Here is a 20,993-nt window from a genome sequence, read left to right as displayed (position 1 = left end):
CTGGAATTGCGCTGGAAGAAATGCTTCCTTAGGCCACTCAGTGTGATACCTGCAGTATTGTGGAATACAGGTTCTAGTGTACCTAGTTGGCATTTTCATAACATCTTTGGCATGTTGCAGTCACTTGTTTCACTTTTTATTAACTGTCAAATTGTAATTGTTTCACCAGGTCTGCGTCTAAAAAGAAAAATATAGCTATAAACAAAGGAATATGTTTGTGCAAGTAGACGGCCAATCGGTGTCTTACTTGGAAGTTTCTCAGGTTGGGTGTAGCATATGCCGTGCTCGCTGTCGATGGTTGGTATGAACAAATCGATGAGAGACTGAAATCTCGCGCTGTCAGCACTCACTTTGGCCTCAAGGTGCTCGATCAGCTCCTGATCCGTGGGATCGAACTTGACGCTAGCCAGCAGCACCGGCCAATCCTTCTTCGACTTGCATCGGTAATTCCAGTTATATGGTACTCAATGTATGATCAATCGACTGTTTTAAGTGAATGATGAAAGATTTCGACAGATAAGTGGTACTCCAAATCTGAAGTCCAGAATACCCGAACACGCCGCCGGGATTCTTGTGTCACCTCACGCGCAGCGTGTTGTCACGTCAATTCAATGTGTGGACATGATGAATAATTTGACCGACGTATACTAGTACTGCTACTGTACTACGTACTAGTCGTATTTAGTGTCACAATTTATACATAGGTTTAACTAACAAGTACGCACTTGAAGCCTAACTGATATATATATAGCTTCTGCACAGCATCTCCATCATCATTATCAGTACATCCTACGCAGGTGAGTTAGGATGCACTTGATCCCAGGAAGGTATCTATCCTTCAAACCAGATGAGTGCTTCAAACTAACAACAGTACATAATATCCAACAAAAGAGGGTCGTGCTACAACAGCATAATACATGGCTCAGTCTAGATATCAGCATGAATCAAGTTGTGCATATTTGCTGTTGGCATGAACCACATCGCCGCATGTCAGGTTTGCAAAATCCATCCATCGCATGGAAGCTTGATGCCTTTCACACACTGAAGATTATCTAGCAACAAGCTGTGTCGACGAATCTCTGGATATGGTGATTCATGAAACCCATGGTATGATGTGTAAACACAGCCCCCCTCGTGAATGGAAGTTGCATAGCAAGTAATCATTGCCAGTGATATGATCGATGATTGGTTGGATGATCGGATAATTGAGCCCGAAGAACAAGGAGTGGTTGCCGAGGCTGTAAACCCGCCTCCAGTTGAATACGCCTGGCCCAACGGAGCTGGGATCTTTCTCGAACACGAAGCAGCCATAGCCATCAATGTCACAAACGCCCCACACATTGTACTGCATGTGGTTTGATGTAATGGTTTGGTCAATTTGGTACGTGCGAATGAGCATCAAATGACCGCCGTCAGCTGAACGAGCGATAAACCACCACCCATCGGCTGGTATGATTCCAGGTCCTGGAATCATGAAGGCCAGCGCATTTGCGTCTGCTGCAAATTGGATACCAAAAGGACAAAAATAAACAATCATGTTCAGAGTATGTGTGGAATTAAGATTATTATAACAGTGACACATATCATAGACAGAGAATTGCAATGCCGTGGTCATAATCATACCCCAAGTTAAAAAATAAGCCAATGGCTTTCATATTCTAGCAATATGTCATGGTTCAAACATCATGTAACAATGAGAGGAAAACAGCTATGACAGCGCCTACTCATATTCTACCATAGCACTTACTACTACTGTTCTCATATCAACTCTAAGCAATAACATGCGTTGTTATAAAAATCTTGTAAACGAGAGTAACATATAGCAATCATGATGTTATGCTCATAATATGTATTCTAACAATCATTAGATGCCAATTGTTCTCATATCAACTCTAAGAATAACATGTGTGGTCATAAAAATCTAGGAAATGAGAGGAACATATAGCAATGATGTGGTTATAGACATGCTATGCATTCTAAATTTGTAACAAATGTACAGGCAGTCATATTCATCAGGTAAAGATGAGATGAGATAGAACAATTACACGACGATAGATTCCACCAGTATAGGCAGCCAATCTATGCGTCGACCGCGTAAACGATGCCATCATGCACTATAGCATCAGACAGAAATGTTGTGTCAACAGGGTTGATGATAGGCCATAACCATGTATGGCGACCGGATTCCAGATAGACTAATCCCATGTTGAACAAGGCAATGAGCTTGTAATCCATGTAGTCTTATGATGGTGTGGGCACTTCGCAGATTACAACTTTCTGCAAACAGAGGTCGAGCCAAAAGCTTGACGCGTCTCGTGCGTAGTAGGCAGGAGTGTCCGGCGGGCCGCGAGGCTCGATGGCGGCGGTATCCAACGATGGAAGGGTGATCTCTCGCTGGGTGTAGATATCCACGAGACGCCACAGACTACCGGTGTGGTGGATGAGGACGATCCAGTTGGCCTTCATGCCCGCCCAGTAGTGGCCGCGCATGAAGGACAGGTGGACGGGAGTGGTAGCATGTCGAGGGGCACGACGGCTACCTCCGTAGGATCGTCAAGTCGGTGTCTGGGCCACCTGCGAGGATCGGGCATCAGCAAGCAGGGTGTCTTGAAAAGAGTCGGCCGGTTGCAGACGAGTAGACGGTACAAAGACACCGAGCATGCGGCCAGACGGACGGTGCTGAGTAGGTCCATACGACTACAGATCTGTTCCAAGAGAACATCAGGGAGGGAATTCCAATCGCGGCTCTGCGTGTCAGTCGGTTCTGCCATTGGGGTTTTCGGTGCCTGCGAGCCAGCGGGGAAGTGGATTCGGGCGGGCGAGCGAAGAAGCTTCTCCTCGTGTGGCCAAGCAGTGAGCGGGGGGATATGGTACGCGCGAGCTACCAAGCAAGATGGCGCGGGTGGGCGAGCAGTGAGCGGGGGTAAATGGTGTGCGGCCGACGATGGGGAAGAGAGGAGGAAGAAGAAGAGAGGAGGAAGAAGAGTGGAAGACGGGGAAGAAAGTGCATTCAATCTCAATTCTACTAGTACTACTACCAGGATATACCGTCCTTCGGAGTGTAAATAGTTACACCGATGACATGTGGGTCTACCACAACAGGGCCCATATGTCAGTTAATGGAGGACAGAGGTGCGTAGGCGTATTTTCGGAAGCGTGCTCTACTGGCAAACATGATGGCAGTACTGGGTAAGGCTGATTTAGTAACACCAACACGCTGGTTCAGCTTATTAATTACGTGTCTCATCTGCTGCAGCGTGTATTGTCACTTCACTGCGAAGACTAGTTGAATAGTTCTCTCTGACCGAGATGGGGAATAATGGATCGCGAGGACTTCCTTTCTACAGTATCCCTATGCCTCTACACTCACTTCACTCATTTTGCTCCGTACCTAGTCACTTGTTGAAATCTGTAGAAAGACAAATACTCCGTATTTGGGAACAGAGGGAGGCTTTTACTCCGTACTATTTGCGAATAGAGGGAGTATCACCATATGGAGGGAACAGAGGAAGCTTGAAATATGAACATGTCAATGGGAGGGAGTAAGCCCCATGCATGCATGCATGCATGCAACATGCAACACTCACACGTACACATAGACGCACGCAACACTCACGCACCCATGCGGCACACAGCACACGATGTAACACACACGCTCACGCTCAAGTGCTCAACCTACTCCCTACGTCCGTGAAAGACTGTACATTTAGAGATTTACACATTGACCATGGCATAATTAACGCCCAAAAGTAGCAGACTTATGTGTGCATGCGACCATTGAGATAAGAAGATTAAATGAAGGCCGTTGCATGCTGTAATTAAGGATAGACATGTAGCCTATACCTACAGCACAAGTTGGTGCATTAGTCAATCAATATCGATTTAGATTAAAGGCTAAATGCATTGGAAGTGTAGATGTACATCATGTACTACACTCTTTATTTTATAGCCGATGTACACTCTTTGTTGGAAGACCGAGGGAGGACACGTGCATGCACTCACATACACAGTCAGGGCGGTTCGCGCGCAAGGGTTGGACTCGTGTCGCGCCTGCGTAAAGTTTTGTTTAACTGATTTCTTTGCTCTACCAACTGACAGGTGGGACCCAGAAACCAGGTGACAATTTAACCAATCAACAAAGTGCCACATTGACTATGTGGCCGGTCAGTAGGGTGCAATACGGTGCTCTACGATGAGCTAGTGATCGTATAATCGCCGCAAAACTATATATAGTGACCGTAAAGAGTGTATTGTTACATACGTTGACCGCCAGTGTATTTTTCTCGTTTCAAATTAAGCCATATTAATCGGAAAGGACGCAATATGGACTACTACTACTAGTACAAGTACTGCTTTGATGTGTCCCGTCAACTCGCCGAACGAGGAGAAGCTTGCTTACTACGCCTCTCCCTCGCCCACGCGCGCGGTGGTTCGCAGGACGAGGAGAGGGTTTTGACTACAGTGCCCTCTCCCTCTCCCTCTCCCTCGCCCTCGCCCTCGCGGTGGATGTGCAGCAGTTCAATCGGTGTCAGATTGCCAAAAGCATATTGTACTGTAGTATCATCATTGTTGGACCTTCCGAAGAGGCGAAGAGCCAAGTGCAAGGTTCACACGAGTACGAACTGTTGAACCTCCCGAAGAGGCAAAGAGCTAAGCGCAAGGTTTTATAGGAGTTGTCGTCCTAGTAGGAGTGTACTACAACTATAGCGAATGATGCTACTGTATGATGCTGCCATGTCACGTATATCCAAAGCCGTGCCACCTTTTTTTCTCAAAGAGCGTGTTGGAGACCGTGCAACAACCACACAAGTTGCACGTACACATAACACATTTACTAGAATAAATTCTAAAGGACAAATGCCAGTATGCCACACAAGTTCATCTCCAATTCATGTGATAAATTTGTGCACGACTAGTCTACATATATTCACAGCGCTACCGTTCACAATTACCGTACTCCACTTACACGTTATAGATGGGCTACATGTCCTCCTCCAGGTTCTAGTCCCAGGTGTTCTTCATGGATGGCACGATCCATAGCGGTGGGCAACGGGAATCATTGTCGCAGCTTTCTAGTCCGGTTCCACACGATGGAGACTCATCCAAGCTGAAGCGGCATAAATTAGGGATAGCGTGTCCCAGCATGTCGTTCATCCGGCGGTGCGCACTGAAGACACAACCATGCTTCATGAATGGCAGGCCTTCCGTGTCGTGCACGGAAGGTGGCATCCGCTTCATAATGGGGTAGCTGTCCCCGATGAAAAGCGAGTACTCTCCAAGAGTGTTCCTCGGCACCCACGTAGCATCACGGGGGTCGAACTCGGCGCCGTTCATCTGGTACACGCGGCATCCTAGATCTGGACACATGGTGACGTACATAGTCAAGGTCCATGCATAATAATGTTGTGCTCAAATATGGCAGTCAGTAATACTGTGCAGCAAATAGTACTACTCCGGCATAGAGGAAGTAAAATAACCGGCTTATTATATATAGCCACTCTTGGCTACATGGATGAGATAGTAAGACATGGAAAAACAAAAATGGTGGCAGCTAGTGGGTTCAAGTCTTCAAGGGCCTAGCTAGCTATACGCGTCCTCCAAGGTAAAAAGTACTCCTACTAGTACTACAAAGTATACTACTAGTACAACAATGAAAGAGAAGGCGAGAGGGTTAAAAAATGGAATACATGGGTAGATGGTGACGGTCCGATCGTGGTAGATTGTGTGACCATGTTGCACATCAGTGGTACCATGGGTAACGACTGCTAAGATAGTTGATCCCAATATGCCAAAGTCAGCTACAAGGTTCCAGGTTAGAACGAATCGCGGATGCAAATGCACATCCAGGATCGGCGATCTTATTTTGATCGGGGATGACTGGTCCCTGCAAAATAATGGAGTACCGTCAGGGATGCAAATGATGGTTTGTGCATTCCGTTTGTAATCTCCCGTACCGTAGGATGGCAACCAGATGAAACAAGTCCCCTGGCTTGTCACCGCGAAGATGCGGCCTAGATGGCGCACGATGTCTTCGAACGTGTAGGGGTACAAATCTGCCGCCGCCAACATGCGCCAGCCTTTGCCGTTATTGCCTCTTGCATTGATGGCAACCCTTATGTCGAACACCGCGATGAGATAGTAATCGTCGTAGCCGCATCGCTTTGTCGGCGGGTTCGCAATTGCTATCTTCTTCAATCTCATGTAGGCATCATCATACGTATTCAAGCCCAGCCAGTCCGGAAGGTCGATCCCAATGGTGGAGAAGGGGTCTACCGGAACGGCCGCACTGTTGTGGATGTTGTGCAAAATGATGGTGGTATCCGGCCGGAGGTATGCAAGCCAATCTTCGTTGGCACCGACCCTGACCTATATATAAGACGGTGGGCAGCGGAGAAATTACAGGATGGAAATGGAATAACTAAGTACTACATGATCAAACTCCATTACTGACCTGCTCATCGGACAAAATCTGACTACCTCTCAACGTCGGCAACTCTAGCGGAGTCAACGTGCAACCATGGCTAGGGAGTGGTGGACTGTTCGAAGGATTGTCCCATAGAAGAACCTTCTCCTCGAGGACGCATGGAAGACCAACAAGCATGGCCTTTTCCCAAGCATGTTTAAGCAGCGTCTTGAAAAAGTTGGTGCAGGAAGCACCGAGTCTTGCGGTTGTGAGGACGTCGGAGCGGCGTGCGATTTCTCCCAAAGGATCGTCGTCCAAGGTCTCCCAGCCCCGACGAGGAGGAGAACCGCCTGGCGAATCCATGGGAGCAGCAACGAACTGCCTTCTCTTCGAGGGAGCAGAACTGGCGAGGAGGAGATAAGAGCGTAGTAACCGCAGGGCCTCGTCCCTTCCAACTGTAGATCATTCCTCAGCGAAGGGGTGAGGCTATTATTTACTACTAGTACTAGCATTATGGAACGTTATGGGATTGCATCATACTGTAAATAATAGCACTAGTAAGAATTTTTTGGCACTCGGTAGTAGTTTATGGCGTCGATTAAGAAATTTTGGGTATGTTTTTGCCATTTTTTGTACACGCCAACTAGTGTCAAAAAACATCTTACATTATGTGACGGAGGAGTATGTACTCGTACTGTAGCAGTACTAGTACTACTTTTCTCAACTAGTAGTGCGATGTACTGTACTTCTAGTCTAGTCTAGTATAGTGCACCAGTTTTGAACTCTTGAATCTCAGGGCCAAGGAGCTACAGTTGGAAGTGGAGGGTACTACTGTTCTCTAGAACCATCGCTGTACTATCAATGTAGGGGAAGTACACCTGCGTAGTGGCCTAATGGGTACTCTCGGTGCTCTATTCAGCCGCTCCTCTCACGTAGCTGGCCTACTCAGCCGCTCCTCTCACGCACACACTAGCAGCCTGTTTATCAGTGACGGTTAGTGCGGGGGCAGAATATTTGAGTTATTTGATACAGCGAGACTAGGCTTTTCGCTTCCATTTGTGGAGGTGTAATGGATCTCGTCGAACTTTGTTAGTAGTTCCTTCTTTATGAATGAGATGAAGCAAAGCTTTTGCCTCCGTTTCAAAAAAAACACGTCAAGAGGAATTTCTTTTATAGTAGAGCCGATAATGGAGTGAAGTCCATGCGTGCAACGCCACAAGCTACAGAGTAGTAGTAGAGCACTTTACGTACAGAGCCATATTGCACAGTTCCCAGTGCCCCGCCAGGCTTTTCCGGCTCCTCGGGCTTAATTGGGAGGCGCTAGTTTAAATATGCTACTAGCTGGAAGCTGCAAGTGAGGTGCGGCTAGGGCGAGCACGCGAGCCACGGGATGCTGGCAAGGAAACCCGTTCACGTGGCTAGGCTGTCCAGTGCACCCAGATTGTGGGGCCACACGTCCGTTTGACTTCAAAACTCAAACTACCCGTGTAAAATATTGGCTCGCAGCGAAGTGTAGTAGTGCTATTTTTAAAAAAAAGACCGCCGTGCGTTCGGCCGGGATCGAACCCACAAAACGAGGTATACACTCCCGCGACCACTAGTAGTACTCGTTGGAGTACAACGCAACCTAGAATCGCCTTTTGTCGCTAGTAGTACGTACATTGTTCCTTACAAGAAACCCCTAAGAGCATGGTTAATAGTATAGCCAGCTGCTGACTATAAGCCAGTGCCATGTCATCTACAACCCATCTTATAGCCAACATGTACAATAATAGATCAAAAGAGTGTACTACTTTTTTATTATGTGGCCCACTTCTCATTCTCACAAAGTGCCTAGGAGCACGTGCTAGAGCTGGATCTTCACGAAGAGCCCGCTTACCTTCTCTGTCCTCTTCTCTTTCCTCCAACTAAGCAGAAATATACTAGTTTATTTCATATAGCCCGCTGACTCAGCTCTATTGTACTTGCTCTAATAATGCAAGAAACCACTAAAATGCCAAGAAACTACTACCACTTGCATACGTGGCAGACTTAAGATAAGACTACCTTATCAACCATTGTACATGCTCTTACCAACAAAAATCCTCGAGTGACCTCCTACCTCCGGCCCGTCCACCTAGTCATCCTCGGCCATGGGACGCAGCTACCGCCGCCGGCAGAAGGCGAGGTCAAAACCCCCGGCGGTGCGGAGCCCATGTTGCGGCAGCCCGGATGCCAGCTCCGTCCGGCGCTCGCGGCCGCTAGCTAGCCAAGATAGCTCCCTCCAGCTGCTTGTCTGCAAGGTTTGCTAGCTAGATTGGCACGGCAGCGCGGCGGCTTGCTCGCGCGCGCCGCGTTAAGGCCAGCCATCTGGCTCGAGCGAAGGCCAGCGCGGCGGCTTGCTCGCTCGTGAGTCACGCTCGGGCCAGCCTGCCAACCCGTGCGGAGGCCAGCGCGGCGTCCGGCCCGTCTTGCGGAGCGGCGGCCAACTCGCTCATCACCGGCGCCACCGACGAACACGCATCAGTACTGGTTGAAGTAATGTTCAGGAAAAATAATGATTTGAGGGGGAATAACTGGATAGAAGGTCAGATGTGGGTCCCTCGTGTCAACGATTAAACAAAATGTGTTGGTTTAAGCTGCCTCGTCAGCACGGACGTGTGGGCCAACCCTGTCATAAATGGGTTTAAACGAACCTAATCGGTAGGAGTACTAGGTAGTTTTTGGCGTGGATTAAGAAATTTTGGGTATGTTTTTGCTATTTTTTGTATAATAGATTCTTCCTAGGGTTGGTTGAAAGTGGTAGTTTTTTGTTAAATACTCTACATATTGTAAGTAGGAGTGAAAGTTAAGCTTTGGAAGCCAATAAGCAAGGCTAGTTACATAGTGCATATGTGTACATGATTGAAAGTAAATATCAACCATTAGTGACTAATATCTTGATGGAAAAATCGAAACAATGGAATACTAGGAAAAAAATGCATGGTTGGAAATACTAGCAATGTTCATGTCCGTTGCAACAAATCATAATTAGAATAATACTTATTCACAAACTTGGTACAAAACACTCTAATTTTGATATACATATGTCACTAGAGATATATTATGTTTCAATTAGAATATATTCCTTGGGCTATTTTGGTGAGGTCAGGGAGGCATGTGGTTGGTTTTAAGATACTAATTATGGGTTTTTCTGCAAATTGGTAGACAAGTGGGATGTTGGTGAGAAAAGGCAACAACTTACCTCACAATCGTTAGATGTAGATCTAATGGTCAGAAACGACGGATGGCAGACACACCAGCATCACCAACTTAGTCTTGTGTAGGAGTACTCGTAAGATCCGTGCATTGCACGGAACATCAAGATGCATTTTTTTATAAAACACTTGTTGTGATTGACCCTTGCGGGAGTAATCCCATGTGTAAAAACTAATGATATCTCGAGAAATATGAGATAAGGTGAAGAGGAGTGGGGTGTGGTGGTGCTTGGTGGTCGGACTGAGCGGAGGCATGGGGATTGACGACGCCGGTAGCAGCCACTAGGCCAGTTTGTTCCAGAGGCTTCCTTTCTTAATTGCTCAACAATGAGGTTTGTTGGAGATAAGGATGAACGAGGGAAGGCCTTGTCTGCAAATGTGGAGATGGGTGCGTGTATGTTTTAGTTTAATTTCCATCCGTCAGATATAGATCGGACGGTCTATATTGCAAGATGGCACACGTACCATCGTCACCAACTCGGTTTTTTATAAGAGAAGAAATATAAGTATGGAGATACAAACGTATTATCGATACTTGCTTCCGTAAACTAGCATCTACATTCTATTCAACGCCTCGGCATGTGGGGCCTTAGCACAATGACTTCTCGACCGTGTAAAACAAAGATTTTCCCATCGCCGACAAGGAGGGGGTGACGGTGGCGCGCTTTTTGGCTTGCTCTAGTCCTAGTAGTCATACTAGGTGGTCTAAGCACGTGTAGATTTATTCTTTTTCACGTCTCGTGTTCGCTGTACTGCCACGACTGTTGATGAATAGACGGTAAGTTATTCACGGGGAAACCCTTGTCGAGCGTGTTTGCGAGAGAGAGAGATAGTGTGCGTGTGTGATATGTTAGAGACTGAGGCAATGATAACAAATTCTTTGTGTCTATGTGTGTGGAGGATAGAGAGAGACATCTACATGGGGCTTTGTGTTGTGTAACGTGGAGACACATATACATAATTAGAGAGTGAGTGTGTGAGATACACATGCGGACATGAGGAGAGATGAGGATCCAGATAAATGGGTGTTTGTGCGTGTCTGTGTGTGTTTGTGCACGCGTTTGTGTGTGAGAGGGAGAGAGTGTATGTGGAGTAGAGAGACCACTGATGATGTAAACCTAGTATAAGGGAAGGGGGAATGGTGTGACATGTGTAGTAGCGAGATAGCACGGGTGCGGGCGGGGGGAGCAGACTATTTGGAAGAGACATCGAGTGTGTGTGTGGGAGAGGGGTGTGAGAGTGAGATAAAGAGAGAGCTAGCGACGGAGAGAGAGAGAGAGGAAGAGAGGGGGCGAGAGGGGTCATTTGTGTCCATAAATGGCGTATAGATAGGGAGACAATGTTGATGTTGTCCAAAATTGGCCTATGAACGGAGACGCGAGGGAAGCGAGTCATCGTGTGTGTGATAGGGACTTCATGAGAGATCTAGAATAGATGGTGTAGAGAACAATGTGGAAAATCAAGAACGATTATACATTAGGGACTATGCAAAGAGTCACGACATATATGTATACAGGAAAGGAGCTGGGGCGGGTCCGCATGTGGGAGAGATAGAAAGAGGAGAGTGGTGCACAAGGAGACAAAGTGTGCTTATTTGCAGTGGGGGTGGTGTGTGAGGTGAGTGCGCGAGAACCACATAACTAGGGAGATAGATGTTTGGGGCGACGTTTTGTGTGTATGGGAAATCTACACTCTACATAGTGCGTGTGCTTGGGTAAGAGAGATAGCGGGAGACGTAGAGAGTGAGGGAAGAGATGTGTGCATGCCCGAGACTCCGAGAGACAAAGTGATAGAGACCTATGTTGGGGTCCGGACTTTACAAGAGAGAGGGGTGTTAATGTGCTCGTGTGTTGGTGTTTGGGGGAGAGAACGACTTCTCTATGTGTGTGTGTGTTTGTGGTGGTGGTGGGGGGGTTGACTTCAGATAAAGAGTGAGGTGTCTATATTTGAGGGACTTTAGCGTAATTGAGATATTGTGCACTCATGGTTGATCAATTTGTTTCACAGTTTGTACTATGAGATAACGATACTTTTGAACATGCGTGATATACCTTGATGTACCAGAATTACAAACCTAAGATTGGAATTTTGGAATTCGACTCCATCATTAGCTTTTGTAATTCATTGAAACGGAGGTACAATTTTTAAGCCAGGATTTCGTGATTTCAAATTCATATATCAAACCTAGAGATATACACATACGGGCATGTTCAAACTTTATAATCATCCACTTTATTCATACACATACACATTTTTGCTTTTGTCATCATATTTAGGATAAACACATTTGGAATTTCATTTGAATTGGACCGTATGATGGTATTTGCTTGTAGTAGCTCAATGATCCATATTTGAGTTGAATGGACAATCTAAGTTTCGAGTTGGAGACATTGATTTTCAAAACTTGCACATTTTTTTGAGTGCAAAACAAACAAATTGTCGGCCATGATATCATAGTCGGCCGTACGAGAGCAGAATACTTATAATTTTAGGCGCCAAAAGCTTTCAAACTTCCCGCTCACATCGAAATAACACGCGCCCGAAAGTTTAGTCCTGCGATATTCCTGTTTTACCCCTGCCACATGAACGGAAAAGGGCTGCTTTGGTAACTCCATTGTTTTCCCCTCTTTGCCCCCAACATTCTTCCCCAGAGCCCCTCCTCTTCCCCTCCCCGACCCCCCCAACCACGGCAAGCCGCCGAATCTAGTCCTCTGCCGCAGCGGTGGACCTCACACCCCGCCGGATCTACCTTCCGCACCTTGGAACCCCCAACTGCCAACTCACCACTTCACCGGAGCCGCTTTAGCGACTGGCTTGTCCACCGCACCAGATCTCCTTGACCGCCATCATGGTCCACCGCACCGGATCTGCTTAACTGGCGCCCTCGTCCACCATAGCATAGGCCCTTCACTGACTCCCTCGTCCGCCCCTTCACTGGCCCTTCATACAAGCCCTCATCCGCCGCAACAGATCCGCCTCACCGAAAGCACTGTACAACGCGCCCGCCGAAGCCTTCGTCCACTGCACCGGACCCGCTCCACGGATGCCATATTCAACTCCACCGGCCCTGCTTTACCGATGCCGCAGCCTCATCAGGTTATTTCGATTTGTACTCCTTCGGTTTTTCTCTTTATCGTGCAACTGTTCACTTACCACAGATGAGCTTTCTCGTATGTCGACAGGCGCCGCAACCGTAGCACCGGAGCCGCTTCAGCGACGGCGACAGCCGGCCCAAACTCAACCGCAACACGAGCACCATCGACGATCCTTAGCTATCAAGTATGACAACGATACCCATACGCCGCCGAGAATCAGGTACTATTATCCAACGGCCGGCGCCTACGTTCACTTTCCTAGCATAAGCACCGCACCTTTGAATTTCTTCAGGGAATCATTCAGTTTTTCATGAGACGCGTTATTCTGCTTGCACCTGTCGGGCCATACTTCTGGCAGTGAACATGTTACATGTGCTAAATTACATACCAGTGCACATATAGTTAATATGCTTTAGTTTTGTTCTGATGCCACCTGTTGGTTCCATCAGACTGCTTAATGTTCTCTATGCTTAATTACACATCAGCAAACTAGCATGTGGTTCCGCTGCTTTTTGTTTGTTTTACCCTACATTTTCTGATGCTAGCTATTACATCACTGCTCCGAGCCTCTGTTCATTACTTGTTTGTGTGTTCTTGATCTTCCCAAGTTGCATGACTAATTTGATGCTTCTATTAATTATGGAGATACCAACCCCATCAAGCAAAATATTTGTTCTTTTGGGGCTGGCACCTCGAACAAGCATAAAAATAGAGGGAAGCAGATATATTATCGTGTATGCACACACCCTTCTTTCATTAGTTTAGATGAACCATTGATGATCAATTCGGACCAGTGCATGCGATTAAAATTAATTTTACATAAATAGATGGTGCAGTATAAACTACAACAACTAGATTTGCAACCACGGGATGCTGACGATATCTTCAAAGAACATTGCAACATCAGCTAGGCTTCACAGCAACATATGGTAAGCCAGTGTGTTTTAGTACATGTGAAATGTAATGCGAGTGGGCTGCTTTCTTGGCTTGTGCCCTCAACGTGTAATCCTACCGAATTACAAATAGTTCAGTTATCTGCTTCCCCCCAGCCCTGGCTGGCCACTGCTGGCTCCCCCTGGCGAGGGCTCCGTGTCCCCAGGCGCCATGGTGCGCAGGGGGGTGACCATCAGAACCTCCCCTGCCGCCGCCGCGGCCTCAGCCTCTGCCTGGGCCTTGGCTGCGGCCTCGGCGAGCGCCTTCGCCGCCTCTTCCTTCCGAGCCGCCTGGGCGGCGGCTGCTTTCAGTGCCTCCGCCTCCCATGCCTCCTGCTCCTCCCGCACCTCCCGTGCGTTCCTTTCCGTTGCCTCCTGGAGGGCGGCGCGGGGGTCCACGCGGCGGGTGGTGCTCCCAGAGCCCCTTGGCGACTCGACGACGGAACCGGCAGCCGCCCGCTCAAGTGACAACGGAGCTCTGATCGTCGAAGAAAAAGACGAGAGTTCAAGAACCACCAAAGAGAAGAAAGAAAGAGAGTACACAGAGAAAGAGAACTTACGCCGACACGGTCTGCGGCTGCTTCACCACTTTGCGGAAGCGAGCCGCCTTCGCGGCCGCCTCTTCCCACCTGGTGGCTGCCGCCCCGCCCCTGGACTTCTTCGTTCGGCTGCCGAACAAGCCCTGGGCAGCGCGGCGCTTCTGGCCTCCACCCCGAGCAGGCTGCGCGCCGGAGGAACCCGCGCCGCGTCCGGATGCCGGCTGGCGGCGCGGGACAGCTTTGGCTTCATCCTCGTCTGGCCAGTCATCAAAAGTAGCAGTGAACCCGGAGCCGCCCGCTTCGTCGCCGGCTTGGCCGCCGGCCGGCTCGACGGCGTCGTCCATATGGACCGCCCCCAGGTCGGGGTCTTCCAGGTCGTGTTCGGTCCGGTCGGGGACGAAGCGACGCTCCGCGTTTGACCCGCCGGCCGGCCGAAGCAGAGGGCTCTGTCGAAGAACAAAGCCGACTAAGTCAGAATTGGCCAAGAGATACTCGGCAACAGGGCTAAGAGAGAGAGAGAGGAAAAGAGACAAGGGGAGTGTACTGTAGGCGGAGGATTGGCACGGCTATATGGCTCCTTGCCGAATTGCCACTCTTCAGAGAGTTGGCAGTTTGCGAGGTAGTTCACCATGTAGGCGACCTGGTGGCGCAGCATCTCCTGGGTGCACATGCGGCTCGGATCGAGCTGGCCGCTCATCTGACAGATCAGATGAGGCCGGCTCTGGAGCGGAAGAACCCGGCGCGTGACGAACGCAGCCAGAAGGTCGGGCCCCGTTAGGCCCTCCGACTGGACCATCACCCGCAGTCGGGTGATGGCAGCGTTTCCTGCCTGCGACAGCTTCACAGCCCGGAAGGACCACTGGGGCAGCCTGCCCGCCGGTGGGCCGGCTACGTAAGCCGGCAGGTTGATGTAGTCGCCCCGCGGAGCGATGTTCCGCACGTAGAAGTATGACTTCTGCCACTTCTTCACCGATTGGATTAGCGTGATGACCGGGAAGGGGTTGTCGGCGGCCGATCTCCGTGACGCGATGAAGGCGCCAGTCTGAGCCGGCATGCCCCGCATGCGCGTGCCCAGCTTCGACTGGAAGAACTCCCCTCAGAGCTCAAGGGTGGGGAGGACGCCAAGGTAGCCCTCGCACAGGGTGACGAAGGCAGACAGCAGCACCACCGCGTTGGGGGTGAGATGGTGCGGCTGGAGTTGATAGAATTCCAGCCAGGAGCGGAAGAAGGCGCTCACTGGCAAGCCTAAGCCGCGCAGGAAGTGCGAGTGGAAGACCACCCGCTCGCCCTCCTGCGGCTCCGGCCTGATTTCCTTCGCCGGCGCGAGGCGGACCGCCACTTTGTCCGCGCCGGGCAGCCGCCGCGTGTCGCGGAGGAAGTCGACGTGGTCGTCATGGACGATGGAGCAATCCCAATCCCCGCCAAGCTGCTCTACGTGGGGAGGCATGGCGAGAGCTAGCACGGCGGCGGAGGAGCGTGCGGTGGAAGACCGCGGCGGCAAGGCACTGTCGCGGGAACGAGCGAGGGAAGAAGACGATGGAAGTAGGAGGAGCGTGCGAAGGCCTGCCGCCCTCCACCTCCCCCTACTTATAGCTTCACGAGGCCGAAGAGGCCGGACGTGGGGGGGGGACGTGGGATTAACTGCGCCCACTCCCCCCACGTCTCACGATTATTGCGCGTAAATGCGAGCCGAAACTGCCGCACGGAACGTGCAGGCGGTTTCGGGATACAAAGGATCCGCGCCTGGGCCGGGGCGTGGACGTGGCGGGCCCCCTCCCTGCGGCGACGTCCCGTCACGCGCGTGGGCTGGCAGGCTTTCCGGCCACGTGGCTCGCCGACGGCCCGTGGCCGGCCCGCGGCCCGGTGCACGTGCCAGCGAGTTTCCGCCCTCCGACTCCAGAATATTTCGACTCAGGCGGCGCGCCTGACTAAGGCCGGCTCCCAGCTGCCGGCTTGTCACGATAGGAAGCTGATCGAGCTTCTCAAACCCCACTCCACCTCAAAGCCCAATCAGCTTCGGGGACTACTGTCGGAGTAAATGGCCACGGGTAGCCTAAACGACTGCCCCTGGTTCTTCTGAAAAAATTATCAGGCCTTCGGGCCTCCGAGCACTCCGAGCATTGGGCCGCCTTCCCTGGCCGGTTACCACTAAAGCCGACTCCCGGAAGGCGACCCAGCCTCACCAACTCCTCCCCAGGATGACTACGGGGTGGCCGACTCCAGGTAGCCGGCCAAGAAGGACGCCGACTCCAAGGAGCTGGCCAAGACCACAACCACCCCAAACCACTTCTACATAACGGCGACATGACGGGGTGTGGCCACAGTGCGGCCCACTACCCCCGAAGCCCGAGGCGGACGTGGCTACAGGAGGCCGTACGGGACGGACGTCTCCCGTGCGGCTCGGCACTGTAGCCATGTGGGCCTCGATGTCACCCACGACTGACTCCCGTACGGCCCGCGGGCGGCGGGCCCCTTCGGCCAGAGAGAGGCATAAAGGCGGCCTGGCCTTTCCCAGTCGGCCAAGAGCGTAGCCGGCCTCCCGAAGCCGGCTACCCCCTTCCTCGAAGCAGGAGCCCCATTAAGGAGACAAGACGAGGTAAGGCTACAGTGATAGCCCCGAGGCGGCCCACTGTAGCCACGCTTACCTCGACAAAGCCCTCGTCATCACAGGCGAGGCTACAGTAAGCAGCCGCCGACAAGACCCTATGCGGTGGGGCCGGCCTGTCGACCGAGTAGCCGGCAGCCGGCGGGACCCACCAGCCAGCGGGACCCAGCAGCCGGCGGAGAAGCCGGCGAGCGAAGACACTGACGGCTGGGGCCAGAGCCCAGCCGGATTACCATTGTACCCCCGGGAGGTAGGCCTATATAAACCCCCCGGAGCACCCATGCAAAGGATTCGCACCCAAGCATAGTTGGCCTCTGAGCATAGAGCTGCCTTCTAAGCATAGCACACCCACCATAGATAGAGAGAAGCAAGAGCCAGCCTTGTTCTTCTTCTCCCTTGATCTCCACAGCTCGAGGAGTGATTGTAGCTACCCCTTATCGATCTAGTGATCATGCGGAGACCCCGCAGAGCAGGACTAGGGGTGTTATCTCCTCGGAGAGCCCCGAACCTGGGTAAGATTCGCTGGCGTGCATGTCTTCGCCTCATCCCGTTTCCAGGCACCGGCGACGTTTTATTGGCTCCCACAATGATAAGCCATCCCTTGGCATATGTCGCACCAACCACCCGACATTTGGCGCCCACCGTGGGGCCAGGTGCACCGTAGTCCGGAGACTTGTTCTGGACGGGAACCCTCTTCCTCCCCCGCGAGCGCAGCCAGCCTGCTGCGCCCGATGGCGTTTGCCTTGACGCGCTGCAAGGCGTCGACGACGCCTGCGCAGCGAGCCGCCTCGCCGATCTGCTCGGCGAGACTCGCATCTCCGACGAGCCTATGTCCGACGCAGGCACCGACTATCCTGAGAGCCTCCTCGTCAGCCTCCTCGACCAACTTCACGTCTCCAGCGAGCCTGCTGCGGACATGGAGTCTGTCGGCTCCACCGACCCGATGCTCATCGACTCCGACACCGAGTCGCTCGACGCCTACCCCTCCGACGTGGTGGTCTTCGACGACCCCTCGAGCTGACAGCGGCAGCAACACTGTCACCGAAGTGCTGGTCATCAGCCACGTCTCCAACTCGGGCGAGAATGCCCGCGACGCTCAGCAAGCGGCGATGCACGACCTCTCCGTCCCCATCCTGGCAGATGCCGACGCCGAGACCCTGGAGGCACGCCGCCTTGCCTTTATCGCGGAGGGCAAGAAGATAGCCACGATGAGACGCCTCACCGAGGCCCACCAGCGCGAAGTCGACCGCGCCGCCTTCGGCACGCCGCCGCCTAGCGGCCCGAGCCGAGCCGGCTTCGTCCAGAAGCGCGGCGCAGCCGTTGCCAGCATGCTGGGCGCAGATCACCCCGTCTACGCCACCCCGCTCGAGAACCTGCGAGCCGCTCAGGCGGCCGCAGAGGAGCTCAATGGGCTGGGAGCCGACGAGCTCCCCTACATGACAAGACGGATCCAGCAGCTGATCGACGCGGCTGCAGAACGGCACGAAGCCGGCTCCCGTGCTGATAGTCATCCCCCGTGCAGGGAGCATGCCGCGACGTCCCGCTCGCCGACTGCGAGCGGCGCGCGCCAAAAGAAAGACAAGGAGCCGGTTGCCAGCCGCAGCCGGACGCGCATCACCATTGAGCGCGACGCGGATGGCCGCCCTCGAGCTGTAGAGCACCAAGGAAACCTTCCTCCTCCCCCGCCTCGAAGAGAAAGACGCCTCGCTCCGCCGCCTGTCACACATCCGACTCTTGGCGACCGACTCGGCCGCCGAGAAGGAGTCGGCGAGAACGACGCCCGCCACAGGATCGACCGCCTTGCTTGATCCTTGGCATTAGAAGAAGAAGACGATGTCGGCCCGCCATGCTTTGGCCCCCGCATCCGCGACGAGCCCTTCCCCAAAGGGTTCTCGCTCCCCAGAGACACGCCCAAGTACAACGGCTCGGTGAAGCCGGAAGATTGGCTCATCGACTACTCCACAGCCGTCAGCATCGCCAACGGCAATCGGCGCGTCGCCGTGAAATACGCCCCCCTGATGCTGCAGGGCACGGCGCGCACATGGCTCAACAGCCTCAAGCCCTACAGCATCAACAGTTGGCTGGACTTCACCGAAGTTTTCGTCCGCAACTTCACCAGCACCTACAAGCGGCCTCCCAAGCCTCGCCAGCTCTCCCTCTGCGTCCAGGGGCCCAACGAGTCGACCCGCGACTACCTCACGCGATGGGCCGAGCTCCGCAACTCCTGCGAGGGAGTGCACGAGGTCCAGGCCATCGAATACTTCACCGCCGGGTGCCGAGAGGGCACCCTCCTCAAGCACCGACTCCTCTGCGACGAGCCGGCTACCCTCGACGAGTTGCTGATCACCGCCGACAAGTACGCCACTGCCGACTCCTCAATGAAGACCGAGCTCCGAGTGGACGCCTCGGGGAAAGTAGTTGCTCCGGCTCCCAAGACGCCGGCTGGCGACCCTAATCGGCGCCCCTACCAGAACGACCACAAGCGCAAGGGCCCCATGCTGACTTCCTCCAGTCGGCAGGTGGCCACAGTTGAAGACGAGCAGCCCGAAGAGCGGCCCGCTCCCAAGAAGAAGGGTGGCCGGCCGCCCTGGCAGCCGTCTTTCTCCTACGAACAAGCACTCGATGCCCCCTGCAAGTTCCATAGCGGCGCGAAGCCGTCCAACCATACAACCCGGAAATGCCACTGGCTCACCCGCATCACCAAGGGTGAGGGAATGTTGCCGCCTCCGCCTCCCGGCCAGCTGCCTCCAGTCCCCCAGCAGCCGGCGGCTCGGCCGGCAGTCGGCGCCATCCAGGACGAGTTCCCCGAAGTGCACGACGCCTACGTCATCTTCACAAGTCAAGCCGACGACAAGCGCAGCCGACGCCGGCAGCACCAAAAAGTGAACGCAGTCGCCTCTAGAACCGCCGAGTTCATGCACTAGTCGGAAAAGCCAATCAGCTGGAGCCAGGCCGACCACCCAGAGGTGATGCCTTCGCCCGGCTCCTATGCTATGGTCTTGGACGTCACCCTTGCGACGGAGAGGCGAGCTGCCAGATTTTCCCGCGTCCTGATAGACGGCGGAAGCAGTATCAACATACCGTATCGCGACACCATGAACAAGCTGAACATCAAAGCGAAGCAGCTCATGCCGAGCCGCACCGTCTTCCATGGTATCGTACCCGGCCTATCTTGCTCTCCAATCGGCAAGATCAAAATGGATGTTCTCTTCGGAGACAAGGATCATTTTCGCCGGGAAGCAATATGGTTCGAGGTGGTGGATTTAGAGAGCCCCTATCATGCACTACTTGGCCGACCTACTTTGGCCAAGTTCATGGCTGTGCCCCACTACGCCTACCTGAAAATGAAGATGCCGAGCTCGAAGGGGATCATCACGGTAGCCGGCGACTACAAGAAGTCCATCGAGTGTGCCATGGCCAGCAGCCGGCTGGCCGAGTCCCTCGTGGTGGCAGAAGAGAAGAAGATGTTGGAACGGGTTGTGGCCATGGCCGGCAAGCAGCCGGCCTTGTCCCCCAACCCCAAGGATTGTGATGCGCGGGGCTCCTTCCAGCCTACCAAAGAGACGAAGAAGATACCTCTAGACCCGGAGCACCCGGAGAGGTTTGCCGTGATTGGGGCGAACTTGGACAGTAAATAGGAAGGCGAGCTCGTCGACTTCCTCCGTGAGAATCGAGACATCTTTGCATGGTCCCCAAAGGACATGCCGGGTGTCCCGAAGGATTTCGCCGAGCACAAATTACATGTCCGAGCTGACGCGAAGCCGGTCAAGCAACCCCTCCGCCGGCTGTCAGAAGAGAAGCGAAGAATCGTGGGAGAAGAGATAGCCCGGCTCCTTGCCGCCAGCTTTATCATGGAAGTGTTCTTTCCAGAGTGGCTTGCCAACCCAGTTCTGGTTCTGAAGAAGAATAACAAGTGGCGCATGTGTATAGACTACACGAGTTTGAACAAGGCCTGCCCAAAGGATCCGTTTGCTCTGCCACGGATTGATCAAGTAATAGACTCCATAGCCGGATGCGAGCTGTTAAGTTTTTTGGATGCATACTCAGGGTATCATCAGATCAAGTTTGACCCGGCTGACCGCCTGAAGACTGCCTTCATCACACCCTTTGGAGCTTTCTGCTACCTGACAATGACATTCGGCTTGAGAAATGCCGGTGCCACTTTTCAGCGTTGCATGCAGAA

The sequence above is a fragment of the Aegilops tauschii genome, chromosome 3, assembly GCF_002575655.3.
Source record: "Aegilops tauschii subsp. strangulata cultivar AL8/78 chromosome 3, Aet v6.0, whole genome shotgun sequence".
In the NCBI taxonomy this organism is placed as follows: Eukaryota; Viridiplantae; Streptophyta; class Magnoliopsida; order Poales; family Poaceae; genus Aegilops; species Aegilops tauschii.
The sequence above is the reverse complement of the archived record's forward strand: the minus strand, read 5'-3'. Positions refer to the sequence as shown.